We start from the raw sequence: 21,521 nt of genomic DNA on the forward strand, positions 1-21,521 counted from the left end.
TAACACCATTGGATCTGCATACCTGGGAAACCAGTTAAGTAAAGCGGACCACGGAATGTTGTGTGTCAACTAACTGTTGATAGCAATGCAAAATAATCTACCTCTTGAGGTGAGTTGGGAGCTGCAAGCTTAATTGTAAAACCGTCTTCCCTTACAGATATAGCTATATATATATATATACATATACATATATATATATACATACATATGTCTACTTCAGTTAAATCTTCCATTATCAGGCTAGAATGTCTACCCATCTAGAAAGAGATACAAATAACTCCAAAATTTTAAGCATGGCAATTGATTAGGCATTATAGTGTGAATAGGGAGCATGGTTTCTCCACAGACTTGGAATTTTTTATTTTTTTTTAACCCTGCCGTCCAGACACGGGCCCTATGTCCAAACAACAGGTAAAACAGATACATGTAAAGATGTGTAATTCAAATAGTTGTTCACTTAACTCCCCATAATTATCTGAGTAACGTCGTTACTGCCTATTGTGCTAAGGGGGGGATCTGAGTTAAAAGATATGGGCTAGAAGACAATCAAAGAAGGCATGCCACTGAGCTGTATATATATATATATGTATATATATAAACATCAATACATGTGAAATACATTATCAGCATAAACAACAGGGAACAGGATTAACGTAATACCAATAAACGAATTTGAGGCGAGAGAAACAAAAATTGGCAATACTACTAACATTCAATATGCGTATACCAGTCTTAACTTGTGCCCCAGCATATAACCAGCTAGTTAAAGGTCCCTCACCATGGGCAGTTCAGCCTAGAAATACCAAACAAGGTAGCAGCATTAACCCTTGTAGGTTGGCTGTAGTGAACCCTGTAAATAGAATAGAATGCCCCTGCGTTAGAGAAGCAGTCATATTTTTATCTAGTGCTAGAGTTCACATGCCTCTCATCAAAGTTTGTCCAGCTATGAAACAGGCATTTTTAGGTAGTATGTTTTATATATAAAGTAAGCATATTATAAACATCAATTAGAGATACACACAGAAATAATCCCCAAATGTAGTGGCAACTAGAACCATACTAAACAGGAGTAGCTAGCCCTGGTAACAAAGAACATCAAGGGAAGTAGCCCCTTAAAGATATGTACACGTTAACAAATGTCTTACAAGGTAACCCCCTGAGTTTGCAGTGGGAACAAAACAACTGCTGCTAGTACTTTGAGTCTGTGAGAAAGGACTGTCATTTTGCAATTGGGAGAAAGCGCAGCCTCACATGTTACATGAGAACTGAGAAGTGTAGTGAAGGCTTAATGAAAGCTGTATGTGGAAGGCATCCTCCGTCATCTCTCCATCACCTGCCTGAAGATCGATCTATCCCGGTAGGGAGCTCTAACCCATACCTGTCCTCCACAACTGCGACACATACTTAGGGTGTGATCCATCGCCATTTTCTTGAAAGGCCATGCACGGCGAATCCCAGGATGTAAGCCAGCGTGTGGGTCTCCTGCTGATTAGAGAGTCCATTGTGTAACCCACTTTCGTGCCCAGACAACTTAGGACACCGGTCGGAACTTGCACTAATTGTTTCCCATGAGGGTGGGCGGGTGGTCCATCATATAGAGAGGTTAGATTGCAGAGCGCTACATTCATCAGTTCCAAAGTGCTATCCTCCAGGTGCAGTGGCGGCTTCAATGGCTCGCCGACAGCTGCCCCGTAAGTACAGCTAGGGCTCCGCTGAGCAAACTCACCACACACCCTGGCTGGGAGTGTATCTGCGCCTGCCAATACTTGAGTAGGAGAGCCAAACGCTTCCTCCATAGATTTCAAGAGTCTCACATGGTGTGCGTCCAATATGTCAGTCAGGGCTGCAATAAATGTGAGCAGTTCCATCTTCCATCAGATACTTGTTATTGTTGAAACACTAGAAGTGCAGCCTCCTTTCCCGGATATTGAACAGAGCTAGGTTAGCCAAGTTAGTGGTAGGAAATGTGGCGCAGCTGGAAATCACCGTTACATGAGGTTCGTTCTGTGTCATTCAGGTGATGTACATATCACTGGGCTACAACTTTGAAACAGTCATTCAATGGGTACCTCTGCACAGCTAACAGACTTAGGCTTTCACCTCTTAACATTTCAGCCCAACTATTCGGATTTAGTATGCATTTTAAGCTCTATTTTGGTAGTCTTTGTATGGAGCTCCTTTTTTAAGCAGCCATCTCCATTGGCAGTTGGCTCCGCCCCCCAATGTGCTTGCTTCTGAACCCACTACACTTTGACAGTGGGTGTGGTTTATTATGAATTGGACATGGACTGTCTGATTCCATGGATTTCCACGAAGGGCTTTTCACCTGTAGAGCTGCATTAGTAGCTGACACTTCTGTCTTTCTTACTGACACCGTTCGTCTGTTGCTGTACCATGTTCCTGACTTCTCTGTATTTACTGGAACTTGGTTGCTGCATGTTGAGAATATGAAGCTTGGATCATTTCTGGTCTTTGCTTGGTTGACAATAAATCTGGTGAAGAAACTGAATGGTGGAAAGGAGACATGATGGTCTTCTTTGTACTTGGAATCTTGAAAAATCCACTTTTCTTGCAGGCTATATGGCAGTTTTTCAATAATTGGTTTGATGCCATGAGCTGTGTCTAGGTATGCCAGTCCTGGCAAAAAGCCTCCCGTCTTAGCTGCATTCACCTCCAACAACATGTCACCAAGTTCTCTTAACTTTATGTTGTCTTTGTTTGAGATTCTGGGGAAGTTTTCTAGCTTATTTAACAGTGCATTCTCAATAGCTTCAGGGCTGCCATAACATTCTTCTAGTCTCTGCCATACCATTTTAACTCCATCAATTGGGTTAAGAATATGCACTGACCTGATTCTCTTAGCCTGTTGAGATGACTCTGGACCAAGCCACTTAGTCAAAAGATCTAGCTCTTTTCTGGCTGTAAGATTAAGATCTCTGGTGACACCTTGGAATGATGTCTTCCATGCCCAGTAGTTCTTTGGTCGATCATCAAATGTTAGTAGCCCTGTACTCACTAACTCTCGACGAATCAGGTGCTTTGCTAGGTCAGTAGTCTCTGAAGTTCCTAATGTGCTATTTCTGAGAGGGGATATATATAATGTGATGGATGTTGTGGATCAGCGTAGCCTCTGCTTTCTTGAAAGCGCACCCTTGGTGCTGAGACATTTGCAGTGCCAGTCTGGGAAGGAGGGTGCAAGTCAGTAATACTTGGAGTGGACTGTAAATATGTTGAGTCAGGAAACTGTGGCATTATGCTGGACATATGTTGGATAGGAGCATGCTCTGTTTTATCTTGGTCCAGAGCATGGTTCTGTACATACTCACGAGTGCTTTGTACTGAATCATGGGTAGTTATTTCTGCAAAATCTTGAAGTGGTTCCTCTTCTAGTTCAGCCGCTGCTTCATAGACTGCTGCTTCTGCAGATGCTGCAACTGCTGCCCTTTGAATCTTTAGCACATGCATATTAGCTTCTAACTCTGCTTCACACCTTGCTGCCTCTGCTTCTAGTGCTGCTTTCTGCTTTATCATGTCTGCTTGTTTTTCAGCATAAGAAACTTGTGCCTGGGCTGCTTGCGCTTTAGCACGGGCTTTGAGTCATGCAGAACTGACTGATGATCTGCTGGAGCGCATGGAATATTTAGAGCCAGAGGCATAGGATCTGGTCTCTAAAGTTTGCTGCGTCATATCAACACTCTTATCTTGGTTCATAGTGATCAGGTTAAAGTAGTGCAATATTTTAAATGCAGTTCTTGTGCAAATTATTTTTACTGCCTTTCACTTTAAATTACAGGTCTTGTATGTTTGCTTGTTATTTACTGCTTTAGACTTTAAAATGCAGCCTTTGTATCTTGCTTGCGATTGCTTCTCACTTTACAATGCAGATCTGTATCTTCCCTTGATATAGCATGCCTTTTTACTTTAAAATGCAGCCCTTGTATCTTGCCTTGATATAGCATGCCTTTTTACTGTACTGTCCTCACAAACTGATAGCTAGACAGCTAGTTAACAAACCAGACAGAAATAGCTTTGTGTTTATTCCAAACTGATTTTACTTCTGAATAGTTATTTTGTAAAACTGCAATACAATAAGAAAAGTTGAAATTACAATATGTACTTACACGTGGTGTTTGCAATACATACAATAATACATTTTTTTAACACAGAGAGCTTACATTTAAACCTTACAGCAAATAGCAATGCAATTCAAATATACAATGAACTCTTAGCAAACAATAAATAACTTACAGGCATATGTATATCTAGAGGCAAATATGAAGAGCTGATTTCCATGCTTCTTGAAGCTAAGATGGCTGCTGAGAAACTGAAAGTAAAACTTTTTATTAACTAACTTTATTAACACTTCCTGTTTTATTCTTGAGAGGAACCAAGCTGTAATTGCAACATGAAACCACCAGATGTCATCAACATGAACATAATAAGCATATAATAGACAGAACAATCGTGTTAATTGTCTCTCTGCCCCCCCCCCAAGAATCAAAGTTCACTAGTGGTCTGTATAGAGTCAGAAAACCAGTCCTTATTTGTGTCCCTGGGAGAGGAGGGGTTATATCCATTGAACAGAGCTCATCGTTGTTATGTATGTTGTCTTATATATTGTATGGAAAAACATCAATAAAGAAACATCATTTTAAATTTTAAACTAATAAAACAAAGAAACAATAAATTGGTTAACAATTTCTGCCGAACTTTGGGAATCTTTTGTATTCCTGTAAGCTAATAAAGAAACACTTAAATAATAAGTATATTAAGAGTCCTAGGGAGGTATCATATTAAGTTTTGGGATTTCCCACAGGTTGTTGCTTGAAGTCCACTGTTTTCCCTCCACCTGTCATCCACCATATGTCTTTGCTTATGATTCAGTAAAACCAGATCTTCTGAAAGTATTCAGAAGTCCCCTTAATCCAGAATGCAGATTCCAACATAGTATAAACGCTGTTAATTTTATTAATAATTTCCGGCCATGGGGGTGTTCCCACCTTCCAATGTCTGGCAATACAGATCTTGGTAACTGTACAGAGAATTCTAGTGAAACTGAGAAAGGTTCACTCAGCATGCCAGACAGCTTATTCCAGATATTTTTTTATCTTTGGGCATTCCCACCACAAGTGAATATAATTTCCTAGCTCCAAACAGCCCCTGTAACATAATCTATTATGTTGTGGTAACAAAATGTGAGGCTCTCTCTAAAGGAGGTTTTGATACAGTTTTCTATGAGTTCTGCACTCATTAGAACTTTACTAGAGTTATAAAAAATCTTATCCCATTTATCCTTGCTGTATTCCTCCCCTACATATCTTTCCAATTTCTCTACTACTGTAGACTTTCTGCTGTTCTTAGCTTCTTGTAGGGCCAAATACAGCTGAGTAATCATTTTCTTATTTCTAAATGTGGAGCTACAAAGGCGTTCTAGAGTGGTGTATGGTTGGGAGGCCTGATGTTGACGGTACTTGGTTATAGCTGAGAAAATTTGAAGGTAAAGATACCAATGTATCTTATGTGGCTGTAGTTTATCTTGTATCTTGGTGAATAAAAGCATCCATCCCCCGTCTAATAAGTTGGGTACTCTATATAAACCCTTGTTTTCCCATTTTCCTAATTGTCTGCGGAATTCGAAGGGGAGAAGAAGTCCTACCGGCATTGTTAAGGATGTCAGAGGTAACAGTTGTAGTGATTTAGTAAGGAATCTCCAGTAGTGATCGGTGAGTTGTAAAATGGTCTATATGTCTTAGGGGGTCAGGTCCCATAGGATATCTGCGGGGTTGCCATACCCAGCTAGGTCAGCTTCAATGCTCATCCAGGTAGTGTTCTGGGAATTTTTACTCAAGAAGGCAGCCTGAGCCAGCCTCATAATATTCTAGTAAATTAGGTACTCTGACCCCCCCCCCCCATTTTCTATGTTGTTTCAGGATATAAGAAGCAATTTGTGCTTTTTTATTGCCTCTAAGAACCTTAATCAGTTCTTTCTGCAGGTCAGTTAAATCTACTAGTTCTGCCGAATCTTTTGTTACACACCTCAATTCTAATAATTTGGGTTTGACTTTTTCGAGCATTATCGAAGAAAGGTCGATAGTGTTTTTGGATCTTTGTTTATCTTTTTCTTCAGATAACAGAATTATTAATACTACTCATTTCAAGACTGTCCACTGTAATAGTTACCTCAACTATAAGAGTAACCATCATAACTCCTGGAAAAATAATATACCATATGGACAGTTTAAAAGAATATGTAGAAATTGTAGCCTTTTAAATTATTATGAACAACAGAGTACCATTCTTAAGAATCGTTTTATTGAAAAGGGATATCCTGAACATGTGATCAATGCCGCATATGAACGTGCTAAAACTGATGACAGAAAATCCTATTTTGGACCAAAAACTAAAAATAACACTAATAATGATTATCAAGCCAACTCCACATTTATTACTCAATGTAGTGTAAATCACATGAGGATCAAAGGTATTATTAAAAAACATTGGGGGCTTTTATGTAGGGATCCCATACTGGGTAAATTATTAGCACTTGAACCTAGATGTGTATTTAAAAGAGCCCCTACGTTTAAAAATTATTTGGCACTGAGTAAGGTTGTGGTTCATAAAACCAGGGACAGTACTCATCATATTAAATCAACAAAAAAATCATGATTACTGTACACTACCCAACAAGAAACCTATGTGTCAGGTTAGGAAATATCCAGAAGTAGACCCAAATGCAAGGGCGAACTTAAACAACACCCTTGTACTCTGAGTTTAATCCAGGACGTGACCCCACGACAACCTCCAAAAAACAAAGTACTCACGATATGGAGCAGGGTTAGCCTGTGCCAAAGTAATTCATGATATCAGCTAGATAGACTTCTGAATAAGGAACTGGTTTCAGGAAATGCCTTCCACAGAATCAGGAGAGCAGGGATAGTCACTTATACTCAGACAGAAGAAGGGTAAAACAGGAAACAGTTAATAATGCAGGAGTAGGTCATTTGTTATCAGGCAGTCTGAAGGTTAACACTGTGTAGACAGTCTTTGCAGAATATGCAACAGGTAATCAGGCAGTTTGAGGGTTAACACTGAGTAGACAGTCTTTGCAGAGTATGCAACAGGTAATCAGGCAGTTTGAGAGTTAACACTGTGTAGACAGTCTTTGCAGAGTATGCAACAGGTAATCAGGCAGTTTGAGAGTTAACACTGTGTAGACAGTCTTTGCAGAGTATGCAACAGGTAATCAGGCAGTTTGTGGGTAAACACTGTGTAGTCAGAACTTGCAGAATTAATAACATGTAATCAGGTAGTTTGAAGGTTAACACTGTGTTGTCAGAACTTGCAGTGATAGCAACAGGTAAGCTGGTAGTTTGAAGGTTAACACAGATAATCAGTACTTGTGGAGATTGGCAACAGGATATCCAGCAGTTTGAAGGTTTACACTGAATAATAGTATTTGCAGAGTTTGGAAACAGGTAAACATGTAGATTGAAGGATTCACAGAAATAACAGTATTTGAATAGTTTGCACTACACAGAGTAGTCTGAATATGCAGGGTTTGCAGCAGGTAAACAGGAAGTTTGAAAGTTTCACAAAACAAACAGTACTTGCATTGTTTGGAGACAGGTATTTAGGAGGTTGAAGGTTAATCCAGCATAGTAAGTCCTTGAAGAGATTGGCAACAGAAAAGCAGCAGTTAGAGAGATTCCTCAGCGAAATCCTAACAGAAGCCTCAAAGTTAACAAACAACAGGAAGCCAGAATAAAAAGCCTGGTTGTGACATCAACAGGAAGGGGTGGCTCAGACACCTGTCAATCAAGCACACAGAGAGGACTGCAGAGCTTCCCAGCAGCTGAGCGTGACACTATGACTAGGAAAGGAGTAGCCAAATGTCATCTTAAAAATTGCAACATGTGTAAACATATTAACCCCGGTTGTAGTTCTTTCTCCTCCCACACCACAAGCAAAAAGTTTATTATTTACCAAAATTTGTCATCCACATCTACTTATGTAGTTTATTTGTTGACATGCACATTTTGTGGGATTCAATATGTGGGTCGTATGTGCAGATTAATCAGAAATAGATGGAACGAACATTATAGGAATATGAAGAATAACTTCAAAAACCATAGTGTGCCTAGACACTGTCATATGAACCACAACGGTTCTCTTAACACCTTTAATATTTGCCCTATAGAAAGTATCCCCCCCTCCCATCTTTACAACAGATTTAATAAATTAAGACAAAGGGAAACTTATTGGATCTACAAACTTAAGACCTTGTTTCCCTCTGGTCTTAACATGAATATGGATTTGGCCGCCTTTTAAATTATTTGGTCTTATGCCATTTATTGGCTAGTCTCTGTTTTTAGTGATGCCCCGTTGTTTATTAGTCCGGGTCCCTCATCTTTCCAGTTTACACTGCACTTCCTCTCACATTTGTTAGGACCACTGCTACAAACCACTGCTCTCTGTATACGGTTGTAGCCCTATGATATATATCTATCTCGTCACTTGATGCAAATTAAATTTGACTCTCGTAGACCCTTATTGAATATTTGTTCTATTTTGCTGCTATTTTTGTTACTTATCCCCCACATTTAGTTATTGTTAGATGTCATACCCTTATCACTTTTGTAGGATCCCTGTGAATCATGAGGCCTGATGCTCTAGCACCACATTGTACTGTTTTTTGTGTATTATGCCCTGGTTTTGGTGCATTTTGTTAGATGCCAATTACATACGCCTAGATTTAGAGTTTTGCGGCCAAAGGGGTGCGTTAGCTACACGTGTTTTTTTTCCCCTGCACCTTTTAAACAACGCTGGTATTTAGAGTTCTCTGAAGGGCTGCGTTAGGCTCCAAAAAGGGAGCGTACAGGCATATTTACCGCCACTTCAACTCTCAATACCAGCGTTGCTTACGGACGTGGCCAGCTTCAAAAACGTGCTCATGCACGATTCCCCCATAGGAAACAATGGGGTAGTTTGAGCTGAAAAAAAACCTGCAAAAAAGCAGCGTTCAGCTCCTAACGCAGCCCCATTGTTTCCTATGGGGAAACACTTCATATGTCTGCACCTAACACCCTAACATATACCCCAAGTCTAAACACCCCTAGCCTTACACTTATTAACCCCTAATCTGCCGCCCCCGCTATCGCTGACCCCTGCATATTATTTTTAACCCCTTAAGCTGCCGCTCTGTACACCGCCGCAACCTACGTTATCCCTATGTACCCCTAATCTGCTGCCCCTAACACCGCCGACCCCTATATTATATTTATTAACCCCTAATCTGCCGCCCCCCAACCTACAATTATTAACCCCTAATCTGCCGACCGGACCTCACCGCTACTCTAATAACCCCTAAAGCTAAATCTAACCCTAACATCCCCCTAAATTAAATATAATTTTATTCTAACGAAATTAAATAATTCTTATTAAATAAATTAATCCTATTTAAAGCTAAATACTTACCTGTAAAATAAACCCTAATATAGTTACAATATAAATAATAATTATATTGTAGCTATTTTAGGATTAATATTTATTTTACAGGCAACTTTGTATTTATTTTAACTAGGTACAATAGCTATTAAATAGTTAATAACTATTTAATAGCTACCTAGTTAAAATAATTACAAAATTACCTGTAAAATAAATCCTAACCTAAGTTACAATTAAACCTAACACTACACTATCAATAAATTAATTAAATAAACTACCTACAATTATCTACAATTAAATCAACTAAACTAAATTACAAAAAAACCCCACTAAATCACTAAAAAAAACAAACACTAAATTACAAAAAATAAAAAAAGATTACAAGAATTTTAAACTAATTACACCCACTCTAAGCCCCCTAAAAAAATAACAAAGCCCTCCAAAATAAAAAAATGCCCTACCCTATTCTAAAATAAAAATTTAACAGCTCTTTTACCTTACCAGCCTTTAAAAGGGCCTTTTGCGGGGCATTCCCCAAAGAAAACAGCTCTTTTGCATTTAAATAAACATACAATACCCCCCCCAACATTACAACCCACCACCCACATACCCCTAATCTAACCCAAACCCCCCTTAAAAAAACTAACACTAAGCCCCTGAAGATCTTCCTACCTTGTCTTCACCACGCCGGGTATCACTGATCCGTCCAGAAGAGGGTCCGAAGTCTTCATCCTATCCGGCAAGAAGAGGAGATCCGGACCGGCAAACATCTTCATCCAAGCGGCATCTTCTATCTTCTTCCATCCGGCGTGGAGCGGGACCATCTTGAAGAAGCCGACGCGGATCCATCCTCTTCTAACGACGTCCTAATTCCGAATGAAGGTTCCTTTAAATGACATCATCCAAGATGGCGTCCCTCGAATTCCAATTGGCTGATAGGATTCTATCAGCCAATCGGAATTAAGGTAGGAAAATCTGATTGGCTGATTGAATCAGCCAATCAGATTCAAGTTCAATCGGATTGGCTTATCCAATCAGCGAATCAGATTGAGCTCGCATTCTATTGGCTGATCGTATTAGATTTAGGGTTAGATTAGGGGTATGTGGGTGGTGGGTTGTAATGTTGGGGGGGTATTGTATGTTTTTTAAATGCAAAAGAGCTGTTTTCTTTGGGGAATGCCCCGCAAAAGGCCCTTTTAAAGGCTGGTAAGGTAAAAGAGCTGTTAAATTTTTATTTTAGAATAGGGTAGGGCATTTTTTTATTTTGGGGGGCTTTGTTATTTTTTTAGGGGGCTTAGAGTAGGTGTAATTAGTTTAAAATTCTTGTAATCTTTTTTTATTTTTTATAATTTAGTGTTTGTTTGTTTTTTGTAATTTAGTGTTTGTTTTTTTTTGTAATTTAGTTTAGTTGATTTAATTGTAGATAATTGTAGATAGTTTATTTAATTAATTTATTGATAGTGTAGTGTTAGGTTTAATTGTAACTTAGGTTAGGATTTATTTTATAGGTACTTTTGTAATTATTTTAACTAGGTAACTATTAAATAGTTATTAACTATTTAATAGCTATTGTACCTGGTTAAAATAAATACAAAGTTGCCTGTAAAATAAATATTAATCCTAAAATATCTTTATCAAGCCATTCTATATGGTGAAACGCGTTGATGGACCTAGAAGAACAACTACAAAGTGAGAATATATAATTATCTACAAGGATTGCAAAGGATTCGTTGGGATTATTTGATCCACTTCTAATACTCTGCGCAGAGTTTTTTCATCGAGACCGGACCTACATTCGACACGCATCCAGCGTTCCTGACGTCACCAGCTGTAGTGAGCCGCGCCGGACACCTGTGCCATACCTTGACGGAGGATTCAGCTCGACTAAAGAGCAGGTAGGCACCATAGAGGTGTAGCGGTCCTGCAGCGTGGTTGTCAGTGGGTATTCCTAAAAGAAGGTATCAACTTATTTTCACAGAAACTGCCAATTACGGAACTTTCAATATCTCCATACGGGACTTTTACACCTGTTTACTCCTATAACGGAGCCATAATAATACTTCATCCCTAGGTAGTTTGATATCTACCTCTTTCCCAAACGGAACTTTCACTGTTATAGAAGCCAAGATTCCATAGGTGGATTTACTCTTTCATATAGGGCTACTATCCCAATATGATTTTAGACTGAGCTGCACAAATAGTCAGCTATTTTTAGCTTATTTTTTATGTTTTAGCATAGAGTTTGTTACTATATATGACCGGTCATAATATCACAGTATCAGTAGACAATATTTCATTGTTATTTTAATTAAGATAAATAAATTTTATTTTGATATACATACTGCTTTGATATTTGATTCATTTTAGTTGCTTGGATATTAGATTTAAACCAGTCGCACAGGTTGACTCTGTAACACCTACACTATATTTTTATGCCACACAAAGTGTTTTTATAATATATACCTTCATAATTCATATCTCTAAATATACTAATATATATTTATAGATTATTCATCATCCCCATAGCTGTTTAGCGCATACACACATCTCTCTTTTTCTTTGTACCAGTTCTTGCATTATCTGCTTTATGGGAGCAGATTAGTGTGTATTGCAAGGGGCAGATTTGCGCACCATATACCCACCACTTTTTTTAGTACAGCGTTAGAAAGATCCCATTGAAAAGATAGGATACGCAATTGACGTAAGGGGATCTGCGGTATGGAAAAGTCGCGGCTGGAAAGTGAGCGTTAGACCCTTACCTACAAGACTCTAAATACCAGCGGTAGGACAAAACCAGCGTTAGGACCCCCTAACGCTGGTTTTGACGGCTAACGCAGAACTCTAAATCTAGGCGATAGTTATTAGTTTAATTTATTTCATTCTAGATTGTTTATCACTTATTAATTTTCCCTCCTGTGATCACACCAGGTCTTTTTATTTTTGTTTGGCCGATTATTGATGTGGTATCGGTATTGGGTCTCTTATGTTTTTTATTAAGATTCTTATAGATTATTGTTGGATGACTATGTTGGTTTTGTTTATATTGCGTATATCATGCCCATTTTATTATTATTGGCCTTCCGTTGTCCAATTGTACCTTATTTTTTATTAGCATATGCTCACACTGGTTGTTTGCTTCGTGAGGCGTATGACGTATAGTTCACGCCCCTATTCTCCGTATTTTTACACAACCTTATTTTTATTAGCATATGCTCATACACTGGTTGCTTGCTTGTGACGTGTATGGCATATAGTTCATGCCCCTATTCTCCGTATTTTTCACAATCATCATCACATCTCACGTATAGTGGCATATGTCTAATTGTTGCAGATTTATGACATGTTAATAGTACACATTGTATATCGTTTGTTTACCACATTAGAGGTAAGGATGGTATTAATCCCAGCCATCCCGTTCACGCTCACTGTCATGCCCCTTTCTCCTCACTATCTTGCTTATGTTTGTTTTCACGCTCCTTCTTTCACAATCTTGTATACATGCTTGCATCTTATACTTTTACCCTAGACACAATTGCAGCCATATTTTCTTTTATGATTAGCCTGCTAATGTGCAAATATATGTTTTGTTTGATGCAATGATGTGCATTTATTTCAATGTTTATCATTAGTTAATATCCAATGACCTGACGTATTTTATGACTCCCTGCATATGATTGGATATCCCATGAGATGACGATTTTGATGACTATTACTATTCCTTTTGGTTTACAATCATTAATAGCGTTTTTATTAACAGGTTGCTATATACATTTTATGATCTTGATCAATATCATTCTGTTATCTTGGAGATTACACTGATTCTAAAACTATTGGGACTTTTCTCGTAAATGGTTAAGAACCATGTTTATGTGATGAATTATGCTTGGGACAGCTATGCATGTTTGTGGGTGTGTCATCATTCTATGTGCCGATTGGACACCTTTAGGTATAAGTGGCAGCAATGAGAATGTTTGTATATCCTGATGAAACCGTGCTGCGACACAAAGAAACGTGTTGCTTTTTAAAAACCTTTTAATGAATTGTTATTACTTTTATTTTGCTGCTGCACTTCGTTTTTGGATCCATACCACTTTTTGTTTACCTTTTGGATTCAATCTATTGGCCTCTGTGCTCATATGAGCATTGTCCTATACCACTGATTGTGGCACATCTCCTGTGGTTACCTACTTTTATCTTTGGACTCCCTCTGGTGGGACGAGGATACTATCAGCTTCTTGAGTGCCTAGGAAGTCTGCCAGGTGACTTTTTGGTTCCAGCTTGCCTGTACCACACATTGTGCATTCAATCATGTGAGTAGGACTTCACCTATACTCTCAATTTTACCATCTACTAGTCTGATCTGCACTATGTGGCACCCTCTATCTTTTGTATTCCAGATCTTACTCAAGAAGGCAGCCTGAGCCAGCCTGATAGTATTCTAGTAAATTAGCTACTCTGACCTCTCTCCCCAATTTTCTATGTTGTTTCAGGATATAAGAAGCAATTTGTGCTTTTTTATTGTCCCTAAGAACCTTAATCAGTTCTGTCTGCAGGTCAGTTAAATCTACCAGAGGAATTTTGATTGGCAGGGCTCAGAAAAGATACAAAAGCCTAGGCAAAAGATTCATCTTGATAGCCTATATATGGCCATACCATGAGAAGTTGCATCTTTTCCAGTTCTCCAGATATTTCTTGATATATTTAAAGACAGAGATATAATTTGATTTGTATAGGTCAGTATATTTGTTAGTTATTTTGACTCCAAAATATGTGATAAAATTGGCCTCTATATGTTTTTTAGCGTGTATCGGCAGTGTAAGCGGAAAAGCTTCACATTTATCTAAATTGATTTTATAGCCAGAGATATTCAAGAAGTCGTTTAAGATTTGGCAGAGATTAGACAGGGACTTAAGGGGATTAGTTAATGCCAGGAGGACATTGTCTGCAAACAGCGTTAGTTTATACTCAGAATGATTAAATTTTACTCCAAAGATGTCTGGAAAGTGTTGAATACAGGAAGCTAGAGGTTTAATGCAGAGGGCGAATAATAGTGGTGACAATGGGCATCCCTGATGTGTGCCGTTTAAAATATTAATGGGTAGACTGATACCCGGCTTAACTAATAGTAGCTGTTGGTACCGAGTATAAATTTCTGATAGCTTGTAGGAAATTCAATTGAAAACCCATCTGCTCAAGAACCTCAAACATATAGTTCCAGTCCACTCTATTGAATGCCTTCTCCGCATCCTAGAAAAGGAGCAGAGAAAGCATCTCATTCTCAACCAAATAATCCACCAAGCAGATCGTACGTCGCACATTATCTGGGGCTGGGGGGTCTTTTATGAATCTGACCTGATCGGGATGTGTTTATTCAACATTTTAAATGGATTTTACCTTGTATTTCTTAGTTTTACACTACATCTGTGCAGTGTTCATTACTTCCTGTCACATCCCTTCAAGGAGGCTGGGGCCTCTGCAGGAAAGTTTATCTAGCCTGAGGTCCTATAACTTCTAGAGTAAAATGAACTGGTTTACTATAAAGTAAATAGAGTAGATAAACAGGGAGACAGATTTGTTCATGCTCAGATCAATCAGAATGTAACCTAAGTTACAAAGATGTCAGCTCTCATATCACACTGAGGGCAGGAGCTACACTGAGCATTTCTAAGTGCTCATTTAGCAAGAAAACAAGTAAGTATTTTGCTGGTTTTCTTTTACACAGTATGTTTTTATGTTTACTTTGATTTAACCCCTTCATGCCAGGGGCGAATGTTTAACATAAAAACATTTTTCCGATGTAAACATTTGTTTGAAAAAGGAAATGATGCAATGCGATCAAGTGATTCCAAGGCTGGGATTAGATCATGGGGGGCTACCTACACTGCTAGGCACGCTCCCCAGTCCGATTTTTAATTCCTGGAAAGGAGGCTGCAGGGCACCATATAAGGTAGTACGTTCCATGCCGTCCTAACAGTGTTAAAGCCCAGCGCTGTTAGGACAGCATGAAATGTCCTAACAGCGTGAAGTGGTTAAAATATGTGTTTTTACCAAAGGAGCATTGTTTAATATCCCTTTAAGACACCTCAGTTGAAATACTGAGGTCCCACCATTCAAATAAGGGTTGTCACATCCATATAACTGTATTGTGATTGCCATAGTAATACTGATTACCTGGCAGTAACTGCTAGACTCATTTTGCGGTGTTGTTGATGTTAGGGCTGATAGATCCATATTTCTTTGAACTAATAAAAAATTACAGGGACCAAAATAGACGGGAAAGATGGTGAGTATGAAAATAAATGATATTTTGTGAATGATGAGTTTGGTACAATGTTGTATTTGACTTTTCCTTTTTCAAAATGTTCTGCTATGCTGGGTTTGGACAGGGGTAGGGGTATGCATACATTGTTAAAACAGGTTAATTTACAAATGACAGAAATCATAATATTATATAACATTTTCTGGTAGGACTTTTGTGGGTATCTCACAATAAACAGCTGAAATGTATGTGTATGTGCAAACAGTGCCAGACCACTTAAAACGGTAGCACAGGGTTATGAAATTGAGTAAATCTAGCTTAAATATTATTAAATTAGTTATACTTTTAAAATGACTGGATTAATAGAATGTAAAACATTTTATTGAAACTTTTAATGCCTGAAACACTACTATTGAAATAGTGTATGGTAATTCAACATGGCTGCAATGTCTAATAGCATCCTGAAAAGTTGCCTTGCTAAACATTATAAAGATATGACAAATACAGGGAGCACAGCTCAGCACAACAGTCTTCTCTGGCATCCAAACGGTAAATGGGAATTTGCACTCCCAGAGACACATTACAATACTGCCATGCCAAAGAAATGAATGTAGCGATACCATTGGCTGTAATACCCAGCCTATTTATACCAAAACGTTGCAGTCAGTAGCACGTTACAGTAATTGAAATGTCTGCTTCCTTAGATTTATTCCCCTGCGCCTGTAGCAGCCTTTTTCCCATACGTTTGTGTAGCTATCGATTTCACTTTGCCTCTCTCTCCTCGGGTTACCTGCTCTCCCTTTCCCCTCCCGCAGTGTGCTCCCCGCCCCTCCCCCTGTGACTCACTTCCCTTCCCACCCAGGTGAGGCTCATGGAGTTATCCCGGGTAAATACTATGTCAGGTGAGTTATTGTGCAGGGAAATATGCGCTTTTTTTGAGGGGATATAAGCGTTTAACGCTGTTTTTAAAGGTGTCTGTAATTTGTTATTAATTCCCCCCGTCCTTACAGTCTCTAAACCTGTGTTCTTGTATCCAAGTCTAAATATGATCAGATCCTGAATGCAGGAAGCGGCTGACACAAACATCAGTTTGGCCAAGTAATGTTGTTTATTGCTAAGGGCAGTGCTGATGTGTGTTTGTGCAGTACGGATCGTTTCTATAAGCAGGATTGGGTTTCTCTTAATATGCTCTTGTTGTTACTCTAGATCAACTAGACAAATCGTGTGTATAAAATAATCGTTTTATTTACTTATATATCAAGTCAGTTTAAAGACTGCGAGCTTCATCAAATGGAAAGTATCTTCTAATATAAATAGATCTTGATGTGATGGTTAAACATTGTGTTATTTAGGCGTGTGCAGGCTTGTCCCTGTAAAGATGAGACCAAGGCAGATGTCACTGGGAACGTTGACCCTATCAATTAGTGTTCAATGGATTCCTACTTGTCTTGTGTGTAATAATTCTTTACAAACAAATATATTTTGTTTCCAGCTCATGTATGTGCATGGTTTTTTTATGGTTTAATAGTGGATGTGGATTTGTGTAGTATTTCCCATGTTAAGATGCAAGTCCTAAATATAGAAGTACATTTTCAAGGCATTAAATGGATCTAAAAGTGCAAAAGAAAATGTTTTAGTGAGATAGAGAATTGTATTATTTCAGTATTGCTTGTATAAAATAATGCATTTTACTCCATCAAAGGTAACTCAACTCTCAAGCAGCAATGCACCACTTTGGACTCAGCTGAAAACATCTGGTGAGCCAATGACAAGAGGCATATGTATGTAGCCACCAATCAACTTTCTCCTAGTAGTGCATTGCTTCTCCTGAGCCTACCTGCTTTTCAAAGGATCCCAATAGAAGTAAATATGAAAATAGAAGTAAATTGTACAGTAACTGGACATTGTGTTGTAAAATTGGTGTTACTTGTTACACCAGCAGCAGAGTATGAAACAAATGAGAAATTGCTTCTTTAGGTTTATTTTTTGTATATGAAATAGCTGATTTTTGTTCTTTTACATACAAAATCAGATTCACTTATGGAATCACTTTCTATACACACAAATTAATCAATATATAATCTCTGTCTGTATACCAAAGCCCAATACTTAAAAAATAGAATATTAACATTTTATTGCTTCTATCTCCTCCCACTGATAGTGTAATTGCTTCAGCTGGCTATGTTTACATAGTTTTTTTTTATAGCCAATAAAAAGCATGCAATTAGAAAAAAACAACTTTCAAATATACTTCCATCATCAAAATGTGCACTTTCTTTTTGCATGCACACTTTCTGAGGCTTCGGATCCTACTGAGCATCTGCAAAACTGCACAGTATATAGATTTATACATTTTGTGATTGCTTGATATCTGTCACATGTTACGGGGGATTGTATTAACCTTTGGTAATTTCAAATTCAAAACAAGTGCTATTTCATTGTCTTCTTGTTGTTTGTCAATTATTTAATTCTACTGTATATAGTGGTCCTTTTATGTATTGACATTTTCAGTATAGGTGGGGGATACCAGAGGCAAAAGTAGCTATTTCAAATGCAGAAATAAAGGTAAAATAGCCATTTGTAAATAACTGAATGAACTCCAACAGGAAAAATGTATAATTGCAAACAAATTAAATGGTAGAACAGTTTGTAGTACACTGTCCTTTTAAGTTCTTTGTACTGTTCTGTAGCAGGATGCAGAACATTGTTTTTTATAGTAATATGCATGTTTGTGGGATATTAAGTCAGGATTTATGTAATACATAATGGAATACTGAGGAGGGTTAGAAGAGCACTGCATTACAATGTGTCAAGCCTCCGCATGTCAAGATTTTGCAATGCGGGTTAGATTTTCAATTAGTTAATGGGGCATCATACTGGGGGTGTGTATAATTTTTGTTTTGACTAAAAGTGCTACTAAATTTCTGGGATAAATAGAGGGTGAGGTAGCAGAGCAATTAAAGGGACATGTATGTATGTATGTATGTATATCAGTAATTTAGGACTCGGTTGTAAAATATAAGTAAACTAAATATTGTTTCAGCATTTAAAACTGATACTTTGTTTCTAAAATATATAATTCCATGGATATACCCATTGAAAAGCCTCTTGATTATTGTTTTTATTTAGTCTCCTCTGCTATAGCCAAAAAACACAAATAAGATATCGCACAGTTCAAGGAGTGTGTAGAATGTGGTTGGGTTAGCTTTACACCTTTTTAGAGTTTAAAGGACATAAATACAATATTTTTTCTTTAATGATTTAAACAGAGCATACTATTGTAAACAGCTTTCCAATGTACTTCTTTTTGCATCATTCTCTTAGTATCCTTTGTTTAAGGAGCAGAGCAATACAGTACTGGGAGCTAGCTGAACAGATCTAGTGACAAGATGTGTGAAGCCACCAATCAGCAGCTAGATCCCAGTAGTACATTGCTGCTGTAGATATGTGCCTATGCTCTTCAATAAAGGACACCAAAAGAACAAAGCTAATTCAATCGTAGAAGTAAATAAGAAAGTTGTTTTAAAATGCACGCTTTCCATTAAAAGTGTTCCAATGTGTTAGACATTTTACTATTGCACTGTTGCTTCCATGGGTTAACATATAGTTAGTCTATTGCAGAGGAACACAGCACTACTGCACTCTAGTGAGCCAATGACAAGAGGCATATGTTTGTAGTCACAAGTGAGCTAGCACCCAGTAGTAGTGCATTGCTGTTATTAAGCCTACAGAAAATAAGGCAATTAAGTACATTTGATAATAGATGTACACGGAGAAGACTTTAAATTATGTGCACTATCTAAAAAAATACAATTTTGACTTTAATTTCTCACTAAAATAAAGGAAAAGGGGCAAAAATAAGGTACATACAATTTATTTTAACTATGCATAATTAAACTATTTATGCAGACTTCAGTTTTGAATTATATGCCCCTTTCAGTCAATTGACTGCTAAAATGTATTGGAAAACTGTGCTAGATTGCATAAAACTCATGTCAATACATTGTTAAAAAAAGGGACACTCAAGTCAAAATTAAACTTTCATCATTCAGATGGAGCATGCAATTCTAAACAACTTTCCAATTTACTTCCACTAACAAAATGTGCAGTCTTTTTATATTTACACTTGAGTCAGCAGCTCCTACTGAGCATGTGCAAAAATGCATAGAATATTCATATTTGCATTTGTGATTGGCTGATGGCTGTCACATGATACAGGAAGAGTAGAAATTTACATAACTGAAATTTGTCAGAAAAAAAATCTACTACCCATTTGGCGTTCAGTTGCTATTGCATTGTCTTTTTATCATGCATTTGCTGTTGATGCAAATCTACGGTATTTACATTGCTGTAATGTTGGACCCAATGTTTGGATAGTAAATGTCACTTGTAATTGAAGACGCTGGAGGACTCTGTTCATATATTGGATTTAGGCTTGTTTAGCCCCCTCCATTTGCTTCAGGCATACCTGTGCTGTTTCTTCATCTATATTGTTTTAAAATGGTTAGTATAATGACCATGTAGTAGGACTGTACTATAATGCAAGTGTATCATTTATTTTAAATACTACTAGGTTTCAGTATTTCCTCCTCCTTATTGTTGCATTCTCATTGTAGCCTGTTTCTAAAATTGGGATTACCAGTATTGTGCTCTTCTCCGGCCACTGGCTACACAGTGCACCTACCAAAGCAAACTCACGTTGCAGGCGTTATTAATGATTTTTGGCTCCATACACCATATTGATTTAGTTTGCCAATAGAGGAGATGGTGTAATATGCCAGTCTATTTTTGCTGCTCCCAGAAAAGAAATGGAGTATCCGCCAAACCTATTAATCTTGGATAAACCAATGTGTAATTACTATTGCAGTGTGTTGAACATGAATGCGCTAGATTATACTGGAAATACACGTGTCTCATGCCTAAAGTGTAAACGTGCTGCCACATTGTGATGAAAATCTGTTATCTAAACATTCTTTTATGAGCTAGCAGAAAAATAAACTCTAATATTTGTCTTTATCCACATGTGCAGGGAATTAATAAATTATAATTATTATTTTATTTGAATACATTAAACACTTTATAAACATAGAACTGAACTTATTCCCTGCCTCCCTCTAGTTATGGGTGGTTACCATGTTGAATTGTAGCTGTCACTGCATCACAATGCTGTCAAATGTTTGCACATGTGCAGTAACTCCCTTCAAATACCTGCAGTGAAACCTAGGTTCCAAATTGGTGTCACCCATAATTAGCGAGAGGAGCATGAAATAGTATTTAGTGTTTAAAGGGACATAAAGCCCTAAAATGTTCTATCATGATTCAGAGTATATCATTTTAAACAACTTTCAAATTTACTTCTATTATACAATTTGCTTCATTCTTTTGGTATCCTTTGTTAAATGAGCAGCAGTGCTCTACTGGGAGCTAGCTGAACACATTGAGTTAACCAATGACGAGGCATATAAATGCAGCCACCAATCAGCAACTAGCTCCCAGCAGTGCATTGCTGCTCCTGACCCCCCTACCTATGTATACCTTTAAACAAAGGATACCAAAAACCCAAAGCAAATTAGATAAAAAAATTAAATTTGAAAGTTGATTAAAATGGTATGCGTTATCTGAACCATGAAAGAAAAATGTTAAGCTTCATGTCAATTTAATGTCCCTAACCTGACCATCACGAAGCATAACATCTAAGGAGTCACACACGGGTCCTAGAATTTTGTTCCTGGTTCCTTCATTTTAAAATATGAATTTGTCAATTAACAGAGCAAGGACACCTTTTCTGATGTTTATTTAATGGAAATAACCTCATTTT

At 37.8% G+C, this 21,521-nt stretch overlaps 1 protein-coding gene across 1 annotated transcript in view; it reads left to right on the plus strand.

The window, feature by feature from the left end:
- Positions 1 to 16,537: 16,537 nt before the first annotated feature.
- LOC128645897 (ligand of Numb protein X 2) overlaps positions 16,538 to 21,521 on the plus strand; it is a 184,552-nt gene continuing 179,568 nt past the window's right edge. Inside the window, exon 1 of the mRNA XM_053699213.1 lies at positions 16,538 to 16,605. The gene's annotated coding sequence lies outside the window, so the exon portion shown is untranslated. The remainder of the gene's footprint in view (positions 16,606 to 21,521) is intronic.

The sequence above is a fragment of the Bombina bombina genome, chromosome 1 (assembly GCF_027579735.1).
Source record: "Bombina bombina isolate aBomBom1 chromosome 1, aBomBom1.pri, whole genome shotgun sequence".
NCBI classification, from domain to species: domain Eukaryota; kingdom Metazoa; phylum Chordata; class Amphibia; order Anura; family Bombinatoridae; genus Bombina; species Bombina bombina.